Here is a 24,449-nt window from a genome sequence, read left to right as displayed (position 1 = left end):
AATTGTGGATTTTTTTTCTTCATTTCATGGTGTGACATCTGGTATTTCTTTTTTTTTTAGCTAGAGATGCCATAGCCTTCCCCCCCATGAACCATGGACCTTGCCGTTGGTGGGGAGGCTTGCGTGCCTCAGCGATACAGATAGCCGTACCGTAGGTACAACCACAACGGAGGGGTATCTGTTGAGAGGCTAGACAAACGTGTGGTTCCTGAAGAGGGGCAGCAGCCTTTTCAGTAGTTGCAAGGGCAACAGTCTGGATGATTGACTGATCTGGCCTTGTAACAATAACCAAAACGGCCTTGCTGTGCTGGTACTGCGAACGGCTGAAAGCAAGGGGAAACTACGGCCGTAATTTTTCCCGAGGGCATGCAGCTTTACTGTATGATTAAATGATGATGGCGTCCTCTTGGGTAAAATATTCCGGAGGTAAAATAGTCCCCCATTCGGATCTTCGGGCGGGGACTACTCAAGAGGATGTCGTTATCAGGAGTAATTCCACGTATGGAAGTGAAACATGGACGGTAAATAGTTTGGACAAGAAGAGAATAGAAGCTTTTGAAATGTGGTGCTACAGAAGAATGCTGAAGATTAGATGGGTAGATCACATAACTAATGATGAAGTATTGAATAGGATTGGGGAGAAGAGAAGTTTGTGGCACAACTTGACCAGAAGAAGGGATCGGTTGATAGGACATGTTCTGAGGCATCAAGGGATCACCAATTTAGTATTGGAGGGCAGCGTGGAGGGTGAAAATCATAGGGGGAGACCAAGAGATGAATACGCTAAGCAGATTCAGAAGGATGTAGGTTGCAGTAGGTACTGGGAGATGAAGAGGCTTGCACAGGATAGAGTAGCATGGAGAGCTGCATCAAACCAGTCTCAGGACTGAAGACCACAACAACAACAAAAATGCCATAGCATCCCTCCTCATATTTCTGTTTTTATATTCCGCACATGTCACATCCCAAAGACAAGGGCAAACTTCAAAATTTTCAGTTAATTTCATTGTTGTCTCTATTGTGGTCAGATACAAAATGACGCACACGTCAAAGTACACGTACAGACTGCGAAATGTCGCGCGACATTACATCATGTTCCCCGTTTTGACGGGGAACCTGAGACTCGAGACTTTTGTATATCGACGGTCTCGCTACACGAGAAAATGTCCCGGAACAACACTGAGACCTGTCTCGGGACACGTGTTCCGCGACTTTTGTTGCTAGGTGTGTACGCGGCTTTACAGTCGTTCTTGGAACAACTATGTTGCTTGAATTCATCTGCTTTGCCTGAAAAGCGGTTTTTATTGTTTTCGTGTAACTGCAAGTGTTTATCAAGTTCACATTGACCTTGTGCCCTGCTTTGTTTAGGTTTGCTGTATATGAAAAAACATTTCTTTCAAGGGAACAGTCCAGTCCGACATGACGAAAGCTGATCTGAAATTTTATATACAGAAAGAAACACAGGGTCAAAATTTTAGCTGCTAAAACACACACCAAGAATTTATTTTGTTTAAATGTTGAAAATTACCAGATTCGCGGATAGCCAGGTGGCTGGAAAAATGTATACCCCTGCCATGGCTGTAGCAGACAGAACACGCGCAACACGGTGGGCACACATCCTTCGTTGACAGCACATCGGTAAACAGATTACATCGCAATACGCGATCGTAATTTGAGAAGAGAATTTCAGTTGCCATTGATAGATTATCTGACGCAATAGTTCACAGTTACTATTCGCTCGAATGCGCATCTCATTTAATATCCACAATAATTAGGTAATAACACCTGTCATAAAACAATCATAAAAGAAGGTTGTACACGTGGAAGAATCCTGGAAATACTAGAAGGTGTCAGATAGATTATGTAATGGTAAGACAGAGATTTAGGAACCAGGTTTCAAATTGTAAGACATTTCCAGGGGCAGATGTGGACTCTGACCACAATCTATTGGTAGATTAAAACTGAAGAAACTGCAGAAAGGTGGGAATTTAAGCAGATGGGACCTAGACAAACTGATAAAACCAGAGGTTGTACAGAGTTTCAGGCAGAGCATAAGGATACAATTGACAGAAATGGGGGGAAAAATACAGTAGAAGAAGAATGGGTAGTTCTGTGGGATGAAGTAATGAAGGCAGCAGAGGATCAAGTAGGTAAAAAGGCGAGGGCTAGTAGAAATCTTTGGGTAACAGAAGAAATATTGAATTTAATTGATGAAAGCAGAAAAAATAAAAATGCAGTAAATGAAGCAGGCAAACAGGAATACAAACGATTCAAAAATGAGATCGACAGGAAGTGCAAAATGGCTAAGCAGGGATGGATAGAGGACAAATGTAAGGATGTAGAGGCTTATCTCACTAGGGGTAAGATAGATACTGCCTACAGGAAAATTAAAGAGACCTTTGGAGGAAAGAGAACCATCTGTATGAATATCAAGAGCTCTGACGGAAACCCAGTTCTAAGCAAAGAAGGGAAAGCAGAAAGGTGGAAGGAGTATATAGAGGGTCTATACAAGGGCGACGTACTTGAGGACAATCTTCTGGAAATGGAAGAGAATGTAGATGAAGACGAAATGGGAGACACAATACTGCGTGAAGAGTTTGACAGAGCAGTGAAAGACCTGAGTCGAAACAAGGCCCCGGGAGTAGACAACATTCCTTTAGAACTACTGACGGCCTTGGGAGAACCAGTCCTGACAAAACTCTACCATCTGGTGAACAAGATGTATGAGACAGGCGAAATACCCTCAGACTTCAAGAAGAATATAATAATTCCAATCCCAAAGAAAGCAGGTGTTGACAGATGTGAAAATTACCGAACAATCAGTTTAATAAGCCACAGCTGCAAAATACTAACGCGAATTCTTTACAGACGAATGGAAAAACTAGTAGAAGCCAACCTTGGGGAAGATCAGTTTGGATTCCGTAGGAATATTGGAACACGTGAGGAAATACTGACCCTACGACTTAGCTTAGAAGAAAGATTAAGGAAAGGCAAACCTACGTTTCTAGCATTTGTAGACTTAGAGAAAGCTTTTGACAATGTTGACTGGAATACTCTCTTTCAAATTCTAAAGGTGGCAGTGGTAAAATACAGGGAGCGAAAGGCTATTTACAATTTGTACAGAAACCGGATGGCAGTTATAAGAGTCGAGGGGCATGAAAGGGAAGCAGTGGTTGGGAAGGGAGTGAGACAGGGTTGTAGCCTCTCCCCGATGTTATTCAATCTGTATATTGAGCAAGCAGTAAAGGAAACAAAAGAAAAATTCGGAGTAGATATTAAAATCCATGGAGAAGAAATAAAAACTTTGAGGTTCGCCGATGACATTGTAATTCTGTCAGAGACGGCAAAGGACTTAGAAGAGCAGTTGAACGGAATGGACAGTGTCTTGAAAGGAGGATATAAGATGAACATCAACAAAAGCAAAACGAGGAGAATGGAATGAAGTCGGATGATGCTGAGGGAATGAGATTAGGAAATGAGACACTTAAAGTAGTAAAGGAGTTTTGCTATTTGGGGAGCAAAATAACTGATGATGGTCGAAGTAGACCGGCAATGGCAAGGAAAGCGTTTCTGGAAGAAGAGAAATTTGTTAACATCGAGTATAGATTTAAGTGTCAGGAAGTCATTTCTGAAAGTATTTGTATGGAGTGTAGCCATATATGGAAGTGAAACATGGACGACAAATAATTTGGACAAGAAGAGAATAGAAGCTTTCGAAGTGTGGTGCTACAGAAGAATGCTGAAGATTATATGGGTAGATCACATAACTAATGAGGAGGTATTGAGTAGAATTGGGGAGAAGAGGAGTTTGTTGCACAACTTGACAAGAAGAAGGGACCGGTTGGTAGGACATGTTGTGAGGCATCAAGGAATCACAAAATTAGCATTGGAGGGCAGCGTGGTGGGTAAAAATCGTAGAGGGAGACCAAGAGATGAATACATTAAGCAGACTCAGAAGGATGTAGGCTGCAGTAGGTACTGGGAGATGAAGAAGCTTGCACAGGATAGAGTAGCATGGAGAGCTGCATCAAACCAGTTTCAGGACTGAAGACCACAACAACAACAACAACAACCTGTCTTTTCGCAGGTTCCAAAGTTTAACCGTCATGTGGAAACCAATTACTGTTTTCAACCTTGCACAGATGAAATACGAAGAACGGTTTGTGCATTCGGAAACACCTGCTTCTGCTGAAGACCTACATATGTGGTATTTATTAGTGAATTTCTTGGACATTCATTCGAATGATACCGACATTTCATTAGAAGTTGCAGAAATACGAGTATTAGAAGAAACACCAAATAACTCGGACGATTCCATGAATCATAGTTAGAACAGTGATTGTTATGCTAATTAAAGTCCACTAGAAAAACAGACTACTTTCATAGGCCAAAGGAAACATATGCAGTAATATCTTTAACGGACAAAGAAAAGGCTGAATTTTGGTTAAACGAAGGCGTGAGAAAACTCTTCAACTTGAGCACTGTGCAAAGCCGATTTCGTTTCGCAAAATCTGAGCATGAATTGTATATAAATGGAAGAAAGATTTACATGAAGTACGAAATAGGCTCCAGAATGAAACTCGCAAAAGCGTGCGAGAAAAACTATTTGAAAAATTTAAAACTGCTCGTGAGAGTCAGTGCACTGTTACCGAGGGAGATCTATAAGACTATGAATTACAAGCGACCTAGTTGAACAGATTCAGGAAATTATACGAAAAGGAAGGCGGAACATTGCGAAACTTACCGCAAGTAAACGTGTAGAGGAGATTTCATTAACCGGTAGAGAAATTTGTAGCTGAGGTGAAAACGAAGCTTCTTGCGGAATGAAATTTTCACTCTGCAGCGGAGTGGATGCTGATATGAAACTTCCTGGCTGATTAAAACTGTGTGCCGGACCGAGACTCGAACTCGTGACCTTTGTCTTTAGCGGGCAAGTGCTCTATCGAGGTTTTTAATTTTGTTCGATATTGTTCTTCGAAACTTGTTGTTCAACCCTTACCCAGCAACCAGCTCTATGACCGAACACGCTGAGCTACCGCGCCGGCTGCCGGCTAAGCTATCGAAGCACGACTCACGACCCCTCCTCACAGCTTCAGTTCTGCCAGTATCTCGTCTCCTACCTTCCAAAATTTACAGAAGCTATTCTCCGAAACTAGCAAAAGTAGCACTCTTGAAAGAAAGCACATTGCGGAGACCTGGCTTAGGCATAGCCTGGGGGATATTTCCAGAATGAAATCTTCACACTGCAGTGGAGTGTGCGCTGATATGAAACTTCCTGACAAATTAAAACCGTGTGGCGGACCGAGACTCGAACTCGAGACCTTTGCCTTTTGTGGGCAAATGCTGTGTTCAGAAACACAGATATAAACTAGGACAAAGTTTTAAAAAAAAAACATTGTTTACTTGCAACAATCTTGTAATCCACGTAGAAAAATGCGGAAAAATAGAGTAATTTTCAATATTATAACCGAAACATATTCTTATCATTTGCAGAATATAGTTCATTACTTTTGTTGTACTCCTGGCCTAGCCATAACGACACCTCTGTCTTTAGGCCGACGAATAAGCCTGTTAACATAATTCGGATTCCATCGAGAACTAATAGCGTAATTCAGCCACTTGATTAAAAAATTTTCAATAGTGTAAATCATTTTTAAGAAAATTGTTGGACGATATAATTTCCGAAAGCTCTTTGTCATTTCAGGCGTACCAGCGGAACGGTGTTGTTAAACTTCAGTTGTTTCTGCATTCGCAGTTTTCATCTCCACATTTTACAGATTTATAAAGTATGTATGGTACGCAGCACAACATACAGAACAACAGTTTCTTAATTCATTACAATTCCGTATAAATAAAACTAGTAATTACTGTGAAGCATATGCGTCTCCAGTATTTGATATCCGTGGAGAAAGGGGAGGGGGGTTCAACAAACGGTCATCATTATAAAGTGGACTTGTAACAGAACACAAAACGGCACTCTATAAAATTTAAGATATTGTCATTTAGCGAGTAAATCATAACATTTAACATCAAGCAGAAATCAGTCAATAAAATGCTTTTGTCGATGGTTTCTCCATGGAGGTGTGTTCTGTATGGCAGTAAACGTTGCTTAGAGTTGGCAGTGAACATTTGCGCATACATGTCGGCAGTCCACATCTTTCAACATGCAGCACAGTTTCAACAATAATGAGTTAGTGGGTGGGGGCAGCAACATACAATTACCGCCACGAAGAGCAGAGAAGTACGTGGAAAAGATTTTCCATCTTGCACAATGCTGACAAAAGACGCACGGTTTCCACTTCGTAGGCCCATCGATCGTCTGATATGGTTGAAATGAGAAAGTAAGTATAGTGTCTTATATCTCATCGACAGCTAAGCCACAAGAGACGGGGTTGCTCCACTTTTCAGATACTGGAGTTGAAGGAAGCGGTGTGACAATTTCAAAGCACCATCCCGGCATTCGTCTCGCGTGAAGCCACAGAAAAGCTAAATCCACAGAAAAGCTAAATCTGGACGGCGACTTTGGGAATGAACTCGGGTCTCACGAATGCGAGTCTAATGGGATGGGCACTACGCCACCCCGCTCAGTGCCGTGGTGGGAACTGCAGACCACAGTCATAAAGTTTCGTGACAGTGCAGAATAGAAGCGTTTACGTTCAAACGTGGTACTTATTAATAGTAATGAATCTGAAATTAAATAAAGCATGTTGTAAAAATGTTTGATCGGAAAAGTTGAAAATGGCCGGCTACTGCACGAAGTTCACCGAATTTAGCTGACACATACGCCTAGCCATTCCAACTATAGCTTGTAAAGGCTTTCTTGGCAGTTTCACCCCATTTTTCTGACCGGTACTTGTCGGTAAAGTCGGAAATCGTCGTGTCGTAGTTCTGCTTGCGGTCCCTGTCAACCTTACCAGTCGATGGATAATTAGGCCTACTTCAAATAAGCACCACATTTGTACGTGAACATATCTAAATATTATTATTATTATTATTTCCACGCCTTCCTCATAACAGTACATGAGTAAACGCTAGTTCTTCACCGTTCGATAAACATCTGTTTCATCGCCGTAAAACGTGCAACATCTGAGAACTTACCTATTTGACGATAACATTGCTCGGAGAAAAGTTGTAGAGCCTTAAAATGTGTTTTCTAAAAGTCAAAAAAGTTTCAAAAAACCTAGTTGGTCAGTAAATATCGTCGTTTATCAGTTTTATGGAAATCGCGTGGTTAATGACCGTCAATTTTTTACTTCCTATTCCATTTTTTCTGTATTCACTCTTGTTGTTTCAGTGAATCGTTCTCTTGTATTTTGTTGCTCCGCTGTCGAGAACGTGTGCTTTCTGCGGGATATTTTATTGACCACTGCTAACCATCGTCCCCTACGCTCCTCGGAGTATGGGACCTCGTAATCAAATATGACAATGGAGGAGGCATCAGTGTCAACTGACCATTGTTTAGTCACGTTCGTCTGTGGAAGTCAGCGTGACATCTGGACGGGGTTGATCGGACACAGTTAATGAAAATGGTATACAAAACTTTTATTGACGGTGTCTGTGTGTGTGTGTGTGTGTGTGTGTGTGTGTATATGTTGTTCTCAGCATAAGTTAGTTTAAGTTAAAGCAGTGAGTAGTGTGTAAGTCTAGGGACCGATGACCTCAGCAGTTTGGTGCGTTAGGAATTCACACACACACACACACACACACACACACACACATGCCCGAGGGAGGACTCGAACCTCCGGCAGGAGGGGGCGCGCAATCCGTGACATGGCGCCCCATACCGCACGGCTTTAAGAGGGATTAAGACGAGAAAAAATGGTAAACATGTTATTTTGGTGAACTGCACAGATGTTGTTCATAAAAAGTGCTGGAAATTTTGTGCTAGAACAAGTACGGAGGAGCGGAAAATGATTCCCACATTTATCGATCGTTGGTTCAAAAATTTTAGCTTAAAAGAAATTGTTTATTTTGTGGGACAGACGCATCACAGGATTACATATAAAACGAAGTGAAGAATCCGATTTTCTTTTATGTTGATTGTGACATTACAAAGATATTTTCAAGATCTGTCACGCAAATGGTGACAAAATGGAATAATGGCCGGGGTACTCAAGTAAAACTCCCAGAAGGCACATAGAAGATCTTCCTCTTGTTGAAGGTAGAGACCATGGTAACTGAGCGAAAAGGTTTTTCAAATCTGATGTTGCAGTTCAGAGTTGTGTAGAACGATAAAATGGTGATGAGGTATCATTCCAAATGAAGATGAATAACAGTTCACATTCTAAGACGTTCTGAAGAAATATAATCAGTACTTTCCGACGACCGACACGAAGCAAAGATGGCGGTTCTAAAGATTATATGAAGATTTGTTATTCGTTCGAAAAATACATCATCACTTTAGACATGTTCTCGGATAAACTTGCACACGACAGCCAGAGTCAGGGAAATTACTTCTTAGAGTGACCAGTTGTCCGGAAAAGAAAGAAGACGGTTCAAATCTAAAGACAACAATGAACTGCCTTTCACATTTGTCAATGGGGTTAGAATCGAACTGTGTCATGATAAGATATGCCAGAAATAGTTTATTTATGAGTAAACATGCATATTACGCTACAAGTGTGATTCTCGATTCATACATGTAATGCCTTAGTTGGTGAAAGCTGACGTCGACGCGGTGGCTGATGGTAGCGATAGTAAATGGGAAATGCCTTCACGCTCGTTCCCGTCAGCCACCGCCAAGTGTCAGCTTGGTTTTCACGAGTAATATTACGGCCCAAGAACTTCGTTTGTTCGTTCCGAGCTTCCTTTGTTCACACGCATCCTCCACTTGACTGCCATCTGGCGGTCGTAATCATTCGGCACGACTCGGCATGATTCGGAAGTTGCATTCGAAGCATAGCGAACTAAGAATCGATGAATCGTTGGAACTTGGAATCGTCACGACTCGGAAACATGCAATCGTTCTTACGATTCTTTTGAACGACGATTCGTCGGTATCACGATTCGATTCTTTATTTAGAGTCGTTCAAATGAACGATTCATTCACGAATCGCCACAACTCTAGTTACTAATACACAAGTAGATGGAGAGAAAATATTTGGCGAATGGACTGGCTTTCCCATTCCTCCGAAATGGTTCAAATAGCTCTGAGCACTATGGGACTTAACATCTATGGTCATCAGTCCCCTAGAACTTAGAACTACTTAAACCTAACTAGCCTAAGGACATCACACAACACCCAGTCATCACGAGGCAGAGAAAATCCCTGACTCTGCCGGGAATCGAACCCGGGCGCGGGAAGCGAGAACGCTACCGCACGACCACGAGCTGCGGACCCATTCCTCCCACTTAAATCTCATCGAGTACGTGTAGTGTCCGTTGGGGAGGGGTAATACAGCAAGTCCACATGCAGCAACGAGCATCCAGCTGTTTTCAACCCCACTGAGGGAGTATGAAACGCTTTACCACTAGAACTCTTCGCCAAACTTGTGCCCAGAATGAAAGCACGTTGCACACGCCATCTGTGGTGATTAGTATACGAGGTGTTATCCAAAATTTTCGGGACTGGTGCTGCCATCTGTTGAAAATCTTACCTTTGGACTAATGGTCACCATCACCCTCGAAGTAGTTCCCATCCGCACATACACACTGGTCCCAGCACTTCTGCCACTGGTCAAACGTTTTCTGGAAGTCCTGTTCTTTGAGTGTGTTTAATACCACCAGCGTTGCTTCTGGAATCCTCTCTACAGTGTCGAACCGACAGCCTTTCAACCTGAGTTTCGGTTTTGGGAATAGTGCAAAGTCGCAAGGTGCCAAATCTGCCGAGTACAGTGGGTGGGGTACAACCGCCATGTTGTTTTTTGCCAAAAAGTCCTGGTGAGCAAGGATGTGTGATAGGGCGCGTTGTCGTGATGCAGCAGCCAATTCCCTTGACGCCAAAGTTCGGGTCATCGTCGCCGCACGTTTTCACTGAGTCACAGTAGTATGCGGAATTCACTGTTTGGTTGGGTGGTACGAATTCTTTGTGCACAATTCCCTTGGCATCAAAGAAAACGATGATCGTGCTCTTCACTTTGCTCTTCACCTGCCTCGCTTTTTTGGGTCTTGGAGAGCCCAGACACTTCCACTCGGACGATTGTTGCTTTGTCTCTGGCTCATAACCGAAAACCCAGCTCTTGTCGCCAGTGATAACCCATGACAAGAAGGTTGGATCACCAGATAAGGTCTGACGAAGGTCCTTGCACACTTCAACATGCTGTGCCTTCTGATCAGCAGTCAAAACCTTGGCATAAATTTTGCAGCTACACGATGCATGCCCAACTCATCAGTCAACATTCGTTGACATATCCCATAACCAATGCCCACTTCATCTGCAAGGTCTTGAATGGTTCGACGTCGATCTGCACGAACCAACTGTTGAAGTTTGGCAACAATGTCTGGTATTGTGTGGTTAGCGGGCCTTCCAGTGTGAGCGTCATCTTCGACGTCTGTACGGCCTTGCTTGAACCGAGCATGCCTCTCAAACACACGCATACAGCTCATGCTCTGTCCCTCAAACACTTGTTGAATCATTGCAAGGGTCTCCGTAGCACTTTTCCCGAGATTCTCACAAAAAATGGTTCAAATGGCTCTGAGCACTATGGGACTCAACTGCTGAGGTCATTAGTCCCCTAGAACTTAGAACTAGTTAAACCTAACTAACCTAAGGACATCACAAACATCCATGCCCGAGGCAGGATTCGAACCTGCGACCGTAGCGGTCTTGCGGTTCCAGACTGCAGCGCCTTTAACCGCACGGCCACTTCGGCCGGCGAGATTCGCACAGAATTTGATACAAACGCGCTGTTCTGTTCGCGGATCCATCGTAAAATCACCACACACCAAACACATAGAGTATTACAGAAATCACTGTGGACACATAACACATCCTCCCAGCTGAATGCCCCTCAAACACTGACTCGTCAGATATGCAGCTCTCACCACCTAGTGGTGCAGAGATCTACTACTCCTACTTTCCAGACGGCAGCACCAGTCTCGAAAATTTTTTCCACCTCGTATTATCATGATGCACGCGATTTCTATTAAGTTGATAAATGGTGACATTTACTCACCAACTAGGTTTTCCGTCACTTTTGCAGACTTTTTGAAAGCTCACTTTGATAATTTATAACTTTTCTCTCATACAGTTTTGTGTCAAACTGGACAATGCTCAGATATTGCACGTATCATGTAAATATAACAAAAAAAGAGAGATTATTTTAGTGTGCATGCTAGCCATTTCTCTCTCCTACTTAACATCGCTTAAAATAAACATCTAAAATCCTTACCACGATAATTATAATAATTTCAATGGTTTGCACGAAGCACGATGACGACGATTGTTCTAAGCTGCTGTCGTGTAATCAGGTCTTCTCACTGCGCCCGCTCTCAGCAGCCATGACAATTAAGTTAGCTCTCGTGCAGAACAGCAGTACCTCTGCATTCCAGGACTATGGACAAACCACATTTCACTGAGGCTCAGTCCACACATTGGTGCCAGTTTTGTTGCCAGCTCTGGCTCATCGCTGCCGCATTCCGCCCAAGATCTGTGTCACGCTGGCAACAACCACGGTTTGAAAACGCGGTAATATTGAAATAAATATTACGCTGCAATGGATTCTAAGATTACTTATCCCATTTTTTAGCTTTATGAAAATTTCGGGAGTAATTTGAACCCCCAAAGCCCTCCCCTCTGGCTACGGCCACGCTGTGAAGTGTCTCAATACATCAATATTTGATAAATTCTCTAAGCTGATATTTACACTTGCAATACGTGTGTGGATAACCGATTAAAGTGTTGTTAACATCGTATTAATACGTTCCAAGAGTTTTAATCGCCCAGCCCAAACCACTAACGATAGAAACTTGAAATCTGCAGAGGATGTTGATTTTATACTGTAGGCGTCGTTCAAGAAGAGATTGAAACAGGGTATAAAAGGTTTTTTCGAAAATATATCGCTTTTAAGGCAGTTTTGAAACTAACACACGAAAATCGGTATTTGGTTTCTCGATCAGAAATAAAGAAACACATATTCAGATTTTTTTTAATTTAGCCCCTATGGGGGTCAAATAATGGATGAGCGTTTTTTTGAAAATAAATCATTATTAAAGATCTACTAAAGTATTTTTAGAGCTAGATATATGAAAATTAGTATTTGACTTTGGAAATTCAACTCCTAAAAGGGTGTTTTATGAAATATTTCATTATAAAAGGATTTTAAAGTTAAATCTATGAAAATATGAATTTGGACTCTTGGTTAGAAATAAAACATATGTGTTTCACTGTTTTTGGAAACTGTACAGCTATGGGGACGACAGAGGGATGAAAGTTTTTATGGAAATATTTCATTATGCAAGCATGTTTGAAGATAAACGTTCAAGAATTTGTATTTGGCTTCTCTGTTATAAATTCAAAAAAAAAAAAAAACGCATATCGCTGTTCCTGGATAGTCAACCCATAAGGGGATGAAATAGAGGGGTTAAATGTTTAATGAAAATATTTCATTGTTAAAATATTTTAAAGCTGTCTCTATGACAATTGGTATTTGGCTTCTCGGCTAGAGTCCGCCCCAGTAGCTGAGTGGTCAGCGTGACGGATTGCCGTCCTCTGGGCCCGGGTTCGATTCCCGGCTGGGTCGGAGATTTTCTCCGCTCAGGGACCGGGTGTTGTGTTGTGTTCATCATCATTTCCTCCCCATCCGGCGTGCAGGTCGCCCAATGTGGCGCCGAATGTAATAAGACCTGCGATATGGCGGCCGGACCTGCCCCGCGAGGGGCCTCCCGGCCAATGACGCCAAACGCTCATTTCCATTTCTCGGCTAGAAATGAAAAAATACGTGTTTCACTGTTTTTGAGAATTCACGCCCTACTGGGGTGTAATAGGGCCATTACTCTGACTCACTATCGCGCTGCCCGAACCGCTAAGGATAACTAACTCCGTCCGAACAGACCTTGAAAGGCCCAACGGTGCCAATCGGCCGCCGAGTCATCCTCAGACCACAGGCGTCACTGGATGTGGATATGAAGGGGTATGTAGTCAGCACACTGCTCTCCCGGCCGTATGTTAGTTTACGAGACCGGAGCCGCTACTTCTCAGTCAAGCAGCTCCTCAGTTTGCCTCACAAGGGCTGAGTGCACCCCGCTTGCCAACAGCGCTCGGCTGACCGGATGGTCACCCCTCCAAGTGCTAGCCCAGCCCGACGGCGCTTAATTTCGGTGATCCGACGCGAACCAATGTTACCACCGGGTATATGAACTTGAAATTTGGAGAGGGTATGGATCTTATACCGCAGGCGTCGTTTATGAAGGGATTGTTCGAAATTACCCTCCTAAGGGACTGAAATAGGGGATGAAAGGCTTTTGGAAATTATATCGCTAGTAAGGGAATTTTGAAGCTAGAACTACAAAAATTAATATTTAGTTTCACAGTCAGAAATAAAAAAACGTGTTTCAGCATTTTTGAAAATTCTCCCACTAAGGGGGTAAAATGGCGATGAAAATTTTTTAAAAAATATTTCGTTACATTACAAAACTTTTTAAACGTAAATCCATGAAAATCATTTGTCGGTTAGATACAAAGAAATATTTGTTGGGGGATGAAGTTTCTACGGAAACACCACCATAAGAACGCAAAAGGCATGATCAACAAAAACGTGGGACTCCAGCTACCAGAATCGCTTTTTTGTCAGAAGTTTATTCACAAAAATCATGCTTCTACGAAGTTATTATGCGTGAAAAGTACAGAAGGTGTCGCTGTTTGTGAACAACATAAAAATTCGATTAAAGAGAAACAGTAGAATAATTGTGCAGATCATACAGTTTACGAGAACGAATCAGCGGGTGCTAAGCTAGTCATCAAGAACGGAGAAATAATGTAGCTTCGATTGTCATTTAATTTGTGAACAGAATTAAATAAATATGATAAAGTCCGCCAATAAGCTTCTTAGGGGACCAGATGGGAAACATAACACGCTCTCGTTCTTAGTTAAGCCACTGAAAGTATCATTTACATTTAGTCATCGGTAATCTCTCAAATTCTTCCATATCCAAATCCGAGGAATACATTTCAGTAGTTCAACTGGTGATCTGCTACGCTGATAACGAGGCGACCAACAACAGAACCCACGAAGACACTCATGCGCAAAATTTTCCTCTCTTCTTTTAATGATGTGCTATTCTGCATCCCGCCAGCATTCGGCACTGATGTGCGGCAAAGCTTCGTACAATAGCTCCAGCACGTCTCGAAGCTTAAATGTCTTGTTATTTCTCGTGATAAATCGCTTAACTAGGATCCAAATTAGTTATATTGAGTTCACAGTGCAATGATGCTGTAGAAAGCGTAAAAAATGCAGATTTGCACGGTATACTCGATGCCATGAAAACTATTTCCCTTGTTTCTCTACGCTTGTCTCTCTGGCTCGTATGATACCACGCCGGTGGTATAAAACAAATGGACATAGTCCAAATAAAGACTATTTGACGTTTCATTTGTGTCCTAATAATTTAATTTGTAATGTTTTCTTAATTCACATTCTCTTTATCAACAGTCTTTTACGAAAAAAATCGATTACTAAGAATTCGCATTTGCAGCGAAATCTGGAATTTTGCATATGATATACAATTAGAAACAAGAAGACGAATTTTCATAAAAGACGATTAGTTAATCAGCATACATCTGATGAGTTTTTGTATACAGACGGTGTAAGAATTCGAACTGATTGGAAAATGAATGACTACACTGATAACCAACGATGCACAGAACACACAGTTACCATACTCCGACACTACCGATTTAACCACGCATCTCGTAAATAACAACGTTTTAACTTTATGTACTAAACATCACTGGAATACTTCAAAACCGAATTTCTCTGTAAGCTAGTGAAAAACATGAACAACCCGTTTCTCGCCATCTTCGGCGGTGTTCCAAGTGCGTGTTTCACTACGGTGCAGGCACCACCGTCAGCCATTTTCAGACTTGTTGCTGTTGTGGTCTTCGGTCCTGAGACTGGTTTGATGCAGCTCTCCATGCTACTCTATCCTGTGCAAGCTTCTTCATCTCCCAATACGTACTGCACCCTACATCCTTCTGAATCTGTTTAGTGTATTCATCTCTTGGTCTCCCTCTACAATTTTTACCCTCCACGCTGCCCTCCAAAACTAAATTGGTGATCCCTTGATGCCTCAGAACATGTCCTACCAACCTATCCCTTCTTCTTGTCAAGTTGTGCCGCAAACTCCTCTTCTCCCCAATCCTATTCAATACTTCCTCATTAGTTACGTGATCTACCCATCTGATCTTCAGCATTCTTCTGTAGCACCACATTTCAAAGGCTTCTATTCTCTTCTTGTCCAAACTATTTATCGCCCATGTTTCACTTCCATACATGGCTACACTCCATACAAATACTTTCACAAACGACTTCCTGACATTTAAGTCTATACTCGGTTTTAAAAAATTTCTCTTCTTCAGAAACGCTTTCCTTGCCATTGCCAGTCTACATTTTATATCCTCTCTACTTCGACCATCATCACTTATTTTGCTCCCCAAATAGCAAAACTCCTCTACTACTTTAAGTGTCTCATTTCCTAATCTAATTCCCTCAGCATCTCCAGACTTAATTCGACTACATTCCATTATCCTCGTTTTGCTTTTGTTGATGTTCATCTTATATCCGCCTTTCAAGACACCGTCCATTCCGTTCAACTGCTCTTCCAAGTCCTTTGCTGTCTCTGACAGAATTACAATGTCATCGGCGAACCTCAAAGTTTTTATTTCTTCTCCATGGATTTTAATACCTACTCCGAATTTTTCTTTTGTTTCCTTTACTGCTTGCTCAATATACAGATTGAATAACATCGTGGAGAGGCTACAACCCTGTCTCACTCCCTTCCCAACCACTGCTTCCCCTTCATGCCCCTCGACCCTTATAACTGCCATCTGCTTTCTGTACAAATTGTAAATAGCCTTTCGCTCCCTGTACTTTACCCCTGCCACCTTCAGAATTTGAAAGAGATTATTCCAGTCGACATTGTCAAAAGCTTTCTCCAAGTCTACAAATGCTAGAAACGTAGGTTTGCCTTTCCTTAATCTAGCTTCTAAGATAAGTCGTAGGGTCAGTATTGCCTCACGTGTTCCGATATTCTACGGAATCCAATCTGATCTTCCCCGAGGTCGGCATCTACGAGTTTTTCCATTCGTCTGTACAGCATTCGCGTTAGTATTTTGCAGCCGTGACTTAATAAACTGATAGTTCGGTAATTTTCACATCTGTCAACACCTGCTTTCTTTGGGATTGGAATTATTATATTCTTTTTGAAGTCTGAGGGAATTTCGCCTGTCTCATACATGTTGCTCACCAGATGGTAGAGTTTTGTCAGGACTGGCTCTCACAAGGCTATCAGTAGTTCTAACGGAATGTTGTCTACTCCTGGGACCTTGTTTCGACTTAGGTCTTTCAGTGCTCTTTAAGCCTAGCTTAAACGACGACACTAGGTTGCAGTAAACTGCGCTACCGGCCACTGCGAAATGCGCGCCATGCGTTTACGCAACTCATCGGTGGAGCTGAACACTTTCGGCGTGTTCAAACTTTGGCGTCACTAGTTGCATGAGTTTTGAAGTTATGTGCGTTTGCAGAGTGTGGGCAAACTGAAATATGAAGTGGGGAACGGAGAATTTTGTTCGCTTTTTGGAGGTCTATGCTTTGTATAGGTGTTTGTGGGATTTCAGTGATGCTGATTACAAAAATAAGCACCATATTGGTGCTCCTGAGTCCAGAACACAGATAGTTTGACAATATCTGAGCTGCAGGGCAAAATTTATTGAATTAGGAGTACATATACTAATGAATTAAGAAAAATACAAGCAAATGTAATTCTAGCTGTGGAAATGCTCTCGGCTACGAGACTAGAATCCCTTGTTCGAGTTGGCCAACTTTTTTAAAAAAGGGATACTGTTGACAGAAGGGAAGTCCACAGAAATCAAGAAGCTGCACTCTTTATTCAATATTTATCTAGTTAAAACGTCGCATCAGTGTTCCCCATTGACATACGTTTGAATTTTGAAATATTGCCACTAAACATATCTATCTTCAAGAGAGTAATTTGCAAACCATTGTCTTCTTAATGCGGCCTGCTTAGAATAAATACTGCTGTCAATGTTAATAATTATTACTGTCAATGTTAATAATTATTGGTGTTAATGAAAAAGCGTTATCAGCAGCTAAAACCGCATCTAAGATGCCGAGTATTCTCGATTGCAATGCACGCAATGCGATATGTAATTTCAGTACTGGCGGCAGTGGTTCACGCATTACAGTATCTTTATTCCTAATCGCACAGTTAACTCTATTTAGAAGAAACGTGAACAGTTCTGGTGACATTCTAGGATAATTAAAAGAACTTCTTGGGTCTTCCATTACAAATTATTTCAGCAAGGATGCTGAGCAATCGATCTGACGTCTTTTCTTCATCCAGTCACGAATCGAAACACGTTTCTTATTTTTTTCTTATGCAGCGATTCCAAGTGACAAGCTTTAACTCCATCACAACTCATGCGTCGTGCAGCTGCCAAAACTTTCATTTCAGACACAACTCGGGAAACCACAAAACGACGAAACTGAAGTATATACTGGTTTCGCCGTGTCCACAGTCAAATATGAAACCATTTGCGTGCAACTCATTCCACGCAACGAGTGGCGCAACCCAATGTCGTCGTGTAAACTAGGCTTAAGTATTAACAATCAAAGCATGACTAGCGTTTACAGAGACTGAAACTAGACAGGATTTTTGAAGTAAAAACTACGTAGCTTAAGTATGATTAAGAAAAACGTTGATCTGTGTTAATACATTAGAATATCTTTAACTTTCTCTTACAGTAACGTAGTAATAAGATGTCTAATACGTAAGTAGGACCTGCTTCCACGAGTGTGACAACTTCAGAGTACGTGTACTGCTGCTGCTCGCTTTACGCAGAAGCAAGAAGGAAGGATTTCACAACTTTGGCGTGACATTGAAATTTATTGAGATAACTTACAGAATTGGTAGATGTGTCATTGTGTAGCAAACAACCTAAAGTTTCACATACAGGGTGTTTCAAAAATGACCGGTATATTTGAAACGGCAATAAAAACTAAACGAGCAGCGATAGAAATACACCGTTTGTTGCAATATGCTTGGGACAACAGTACATTTTCAGGCAGACAAACTTTCGAAATCACAGTAGTTACAATTTTCAACAACAGATGGCGCTGCAAGTGATGTGAAAGATATAGAAGACAACGCAGTCTGTGGGTGCGCCATTCTGTACGTCGTCTTTCTGCTGTAAGCGTGTGCTGTTCACAACGTGCAAGTGTGCTGTAGACAACATGGTTTATTCCTTAGAACAGAGGATTTTTCTGGTGTTGGAATTCCACCGCCTAGAACACAGTGTTGTTGCAACAAGACGAAGTTTTCAACGGAGGTTTAATGTAACCAAAGGACCGAAAAGCGATACAATAAAGGATCTGTTTGAAAAATTTCAACGGACTGGGAACGTGACGGATGAACGTGCTGGAAAGGTAGGGCGACCGCGTACGGCAACCACAGAGGGCAACGCGCAGCTAGTGCAGCGGGTGATCCAACAGCGGCCTCGGGTTTCCATTCGCCGTGTTGCAGCTACGGTCCAAATGACGCCAACGTCCACGTATCGTCTCATGCGCCAGAGTTTACACCTCTATCCATACAAATTTAATTCAAACGCGGCAACCTCTCAGCGCCGCTACCATTGCTGCACGAGAGACATTCGCTAATGATATAGTGCACAGGATTGATGACGGCGATATGCATGTGGGCAGCATTTGGTTTACTGACGCCTGCATCCTCAAAAAGTACTGGTCTGGCCCGCCATTTCTTCCAAAGGAATCATTGGCCCATTTTTCAGATCCGAAACGATTACTGCATCACGCTATCTGGACATTCTTCGTGAATTTGTGGCGGTACAAACTGCCTTAGACGACACTGCGAACACCTCGTGGTTTGTGCAAGATGGTGCCCGGCCACATCGCACGGCCGACGTCTTTAATTTCCTGAATGAATATTTCGATGATCGTGTGATTGCTTTGGGCTATCCGAAACATACAGGAGGCGGCGTGGATTGGCCTCCCTATTCGCCAGACATGAACCCCTGTGACTTCTTTCTGTGGGGACACTTGAAAGACCAGGTGTACCGCCAGAATCCAGAAACAATTGAACAGCTGAAGCAGTACATCTCATCTGCATGTGAAGCCATTCCGCCAGACACGTTGTCAAAGGTTTCGGGTAATTTCATTCAGAGACTACGCCATATTTTTGCTACGCATGGTGGATATGTGGAAAATATCGTACTATAGAGTTTCCCAGACCGCAGCGCCATCTGTTGTTGAAAATTGTAACTACTGTAATTTCGAAAGTTTGTCTGCCTGAAAATGTACTGTTGTCCCAAGCATATTGCAACAAACGGTGTATTTCTATCGCTGCTCGTTTAGTTTTTATTGCCGTTTCAAATATACCGGTCATTTTTGAAACACCCTGTAAGAGTGTCAAGTGATATTTTGGTTAGATGTGAAAACCATTCTGGTGCTGCAAACATCCCACCGGTAACCAATTTCTTCCCACACTGGTTGCAGTAAATGTTGCGTAACTTGTGCGACGGCAGCGTAGATTCGATTTTTCAGATCGGCTAACTGTAGGCCTGCTTGGAGGTTCTTTAGCGTATTCGGTGTGAAATTTACGCCGAACAGTTCTTGCTGAGTTCGATTCATCACACCAAAACCCACTATGAAAGTCGCCATTTTAACTGTGCACTATGCTGGCGTTCCTGGTAGCGGAATGGGGTACTGATGCACTATGTGAATCAAATTTCTCAATTAGTTTACATATCATTCCAAAGTTGTAAAATCCTTGTTCACTCACCCTGTACTTCACAGGCTCCGTTCTTGGACCCTTCCTCTTTATTGTCTACGTCAATGACTTCTGAAACTATATGGCCTGCAAAAATGTCTTATATGCTGATGATATGACCATGATCTCCAAAGGTGAGAGTATGTATGAGGTGGTAAACAAAAATAATGAACATTTTGAAAAATGTAGGGTATGGTGTGTTGCTAACAAGTTATGTGTAAGCAATACAAAAACGGAGGAAATTTATTTTAATCTCAAGGTAGGGAAAGAAGAGAATTACAGTTTCAGACTAAAAATAGACCAAAGGCTCTCATGGGTTGACCATATAAGCTATCTGGTTGGTTCAAATGGCTCTGAGCACTGTGGGACTTAACTTCTGAGGTCATCAGTCCCCTAGAACTTAGAACTACTTAAACCTAACTAACCTAAGGACATCACACACATCCATGCCCGAGGAGGATTCGAACCTGCGACCGTAGCGGTCGCGCGGTTCCAGAATGTATAAGCTATCTGACAGGCAAACTTGCACATGTGATATTCCTGCTGTATAAACCTAGATATTCTGTCAGTAAAAGTTTATTGACGCTTTGCTACTATGTATTCTTTCAGTCACAGCTACGATATGGGATTCTGTTAGGGAGTAATTCAACAGGCACAAACTGTGTATTCAAATGGCAAAAAAAAAAAAAAGTAATTAGATGTATACAAGGACTGGGTCCAAGAGAAACCTGTAAGGAGCACTTCAGCCTATTAACCATAATTACCCTCCCAAGTCTCTATATGTATAACTGCTTAATATACGTAAAAGAGAATATACAACAATTTACACAGAGAATGAATTTACATTTGCACAGCACTAGAAACAACTGCATGCTTGATGTACCGTATTCTAGGCTGTCACTGACAAAAACAGTCGCAAACACCTAAGTCTAAAGTTACATAATAAACAGCCGCAATCAGTCAATCCCCGCACCCTCTTTAAATTTAAGGAGGTATTAAACACATGGTTTAAAAATAAAGCATTCTACTCAATTGAAAAATACCTTGGAAGTAATTTGGAAGGAATGTATAAACAATGAAATAATGTAATTGTCATTAACTAAACGTGTAAAACTATAATTAATTCTTGAATGAAATAAACAAACAAGTACTGTAACTATCATTAACTAAATGTGTAGTACTGTATAATTAATTCTTGATTGTAAACTATATAATGATTATTAATGAAATCTTCTAATTAGTCTGAAGTTTATGTATTTATGTGTGTATATAAAATGATGATGTGTAAAATGTAAAAATTACTAACTACTAAACATGCCAGAAGAGACGCAATTTTATCGGCAACGCAGACTACTACAGCAAATGCATGTGGTGCGTTACTTCGAATTGGACAGAGAATAAATACAGAAGCACGGGAAATGGAAGTGGTGGCAGCGTTCACATTTGATATATTCTTCACGCTAACTGAATGGTCCGTAACATGCGCCCTTCCCGCATGTTCAATGGAAACAAAACCCTTACAAATTGCATATTCTACTTCATAGTCACTTCTCCCGCGTTTTATGAAGAGCCATTCTTCTGAATATTTTACTTGGAATGAACACTTCCTTTTTGGAATTTTGAATTTACTTGAAACAACCAAACACTTACGGTTACAAATTAACCGCGATACGACTCTGACGCGATAGCTAAAACTTTCGTTATTTAGCTGTAGTTAAAATTTAGATCCATGAAAGTATTTGGAGAAGAAATAGTGCGAGAAAAATAGTACGAGAATATTTCTCAGAAATCCGAAATCCGGCACAAACTACAGTCCCGAAAGTATTTTTCGGGACACCGATTTCTTTAATCTGAAACCATGACTGTCCCTAAAAAACCGGGGCATCCTTAATATATGGTATGATAAAAAGTACCATCTGCCCCGCACAATAGATTAATCCGAAGCGTATTAATGCAGCTTTTCTCCGGCTGAGAGGGCCTTTGTACTCTGCAGAGCAGTTCTCGTCATACGAACACAGTTCTCTTTCAGCGAGCTGTTCTCAGGAAGCGTGCGTCATCCGCCTTGTCAGCTTGCAGGCAGCGACGTGCCTGTTGCACAAGATGATATACTAGACGCCCAAGCGAGGTGCGTGTCAGAAACGGTCTATGTACAAATGATATTCCACGTCTCGTGTGTCAGGCTTTTAGTATATCACGTTAATGAATTTCGCTGTTTTCTCATTGTCCGCTTGTACTTACCTCTAGTAAACAATATTACCGATAACCTTTCAAAGACATGATCGCACTGCATAAAGGGTAGCACGCTTCATTCACAGCCCGGAGGGTTAGGCCGGTATTACACTGTCAAATTTCTTTGTCATAGATTTGATCAAAGATGTGATCAAATATTCCGTCAAATATATTTGGCAAAGATCTTTGACGTAGCGCTAGAAGGGGTATTACATTGTCATCATATTATTCATCAAAGTTCAAGATGGCTGACAACAACTTGTTAGTAACCGCAGCAGTTGCATGCACCACAATTGCACTGTGTGCACATGCGGAAGAGAAGCGGGGAAAAAAAAGAAACATACCTGGGTGAAGCCGTGGGTTTTACAACGACACGATAAAAGCATTCAACAAAACTTGTTACGTGAGCTTATAGTGGAGGACGTCAAGTCGTACATCAATTACTTAAGAATGGATGAGCATACATTTCTGTATGTGCTCAGTGAAGTGTATCCTCATATCACAAAGCACAATATTCACTTAAGAACTGCTACATCTGCAGAAGACAGGTTCACTGTAACACTCCGAGCCGGCCGGAGTGGCCGAGCGGTTCTAGGCGCTTCAGTCTGGAACCGCGCGACCGCTACGGTCGTAGGTTCGAATCCTGCCGCGGGCATGGATGTGTGTGATGTCCTTAGGTTAGTTAGGTTTAAGTAGTTCTAAGTTCTAGGGGACTGATGACCTCAGAAGTTGAGTCCCATAGTGCTCAGAGCCATTTGTAACACTCTGATTCCCTGCTACAGGAGAGGGTTGGGTTGGGTTAGGTTAGGTTAGGTTAGGTTAGGTTAGGTTAGGTCAGGTCAGGTCAGGTCTCCAATCTTCTTAATCTATTTTTGTATTCAGGGTGCCTCACGTTCTAAAGCGCCTCATCATCTTCATGCATCTCTATTAATTCTGTAGTTGTCGGCACACACCAATTGTATTTACTGGCAATGTTTATAAAAACACTACAGACGACAGTGATGCCAGCGCTCCATGTGGTAACATGTCACACTGCAGTGTACAGAAGACAAGCGACTTGTTTGATCAAATCTACAGCGAGGCCCTAGATTTGATCTAATATTGGAAGACATTTGACAAAGTACCCAATTACATTATCAAATATCTTTGACAAAGATTTTTGACAAAGTTATTTGACAAATAAATTTGATAGTGTAATACCGGCCTTAGCTAGTTTCAAGTCGGATTCCAGAGTCTAATTAACAGCCCTAATTCCGGTACGCCAGCTGTGTGAGTGTCCTTTTTTAGGCGTATAGCGTCCCTGACTTTTACACGAAATTTGCCCAATGTAATGTAACTATGCCAGACATCTCTGGATAATATATCGATAATTATACAAAGATCATAATGTGTAATTAGTATAAATAGCCGTGAAACAAGAATACCGCTCTCTTTTTCTTTTTGCTCTGCTCTTTTGCTCTTTTCTTTTTGCCACTTGTGGCGAAATAAATAAAAAACATTTTATATTTTTAATTCCGCGTCATTGTTGATTTAATCAGAGTTCTCACCTTAGACGTAGAATTAGTCCTTCTGCCACAATATTAATTCATTAGTCGCCATCGATGTTCTTCTCTTTGCTGACCGTGTGTACCATCATGAGTCGGCATCGGTTCACTTCACGAAGACGGTGGAAACCAAGGAATACTATGCTACGTCGCTATAAATAATTTTCGTAACACTTCGATACTTTTCACTATTTTTTTATTCACAACACAATAAGACTTGCTGTGCTCGTCGCACAAACCATAATTACCAACCATATGGCTGCCTTTCCGCACAGTCCAAAAATCACGTCCATCCTCCACAAGGCAACAATCGAAAGTGTCCCTTAGCTCCTTGGAGTATTAAACAAAAGAGAATCCAATGTGAACTTTACAAAGATTATAATATACATGCCTCTCAATTTATCTTTGGCGCAGCTTTTAAGATATTGTATGTCTCTGCATAGGAATGTGTCATTACAACTGCCCCCCTACTGTATACTGTCACTAGAAAATTTTATTTGACTGACAGGATACAGTAGTCGACCTTGCAATTGATAGGTTTGGGGGTCTTTTATTTTCACACTTCATTTTTATTGTCTCATTTTCATGGCACTGTGAATTCTTTGGTATTTCTGAGTGTGTGTCAGTTTTTTGGTATACTTATGCTAATATTTACAAACCTTAATCCTAATATACAAAGTTCTGGTTAATACTGAGAAAATGACATGTAGTAAAGTC

At 41.6% G+C, this 24,449-nt stretch overlaps 1 protein-coding gene across 1 annotated transcript in view; it reads right to left on the bottom strand.

Moving 5' to 3' along the window:
• The window catches only part of LOC126458519 (nitric oxide-associated protein 1), a 245,603-nt gene extending 221,580 nt beyond the window's left edge, over positions 1-24,023 (bottom strand). Inside the window, exon 1 of the transcript XR_007585648.1 lies at positions 23,736-24,023. The gene's annotated coding sequence lies outside the window, so the exon portion shown is untranslated. The remainder of the gene's footprint in view (positions 1-23,735) is intronic.
• Between the last annotated feature and the right edge of the window lie 426 nt (positions 24,024-24,449).

The sequence above is a fragment of the Schistocerca serialis genome, chromosome 2 (assembly GCF_023864345.2).
Source record: "Schistocerca serialis cubense isolate TAMUIC-IGC-003099 chromosome 2, iqSchSeri2.2, whole genome shotgun sequence".
In the NCBI taxonomy this organism is placed as follows: Eukaryota; Metazoa; Arthropoda; class Insecta; order Orthoptera; family Acrididae; genus Schistocerca; species Schistocerca serialis.
The sequence above is the reverse complement of the archived record's forward strand: the minus strand, read 5'-3'. Positions and strand labels throughout refer to the sequence as shown.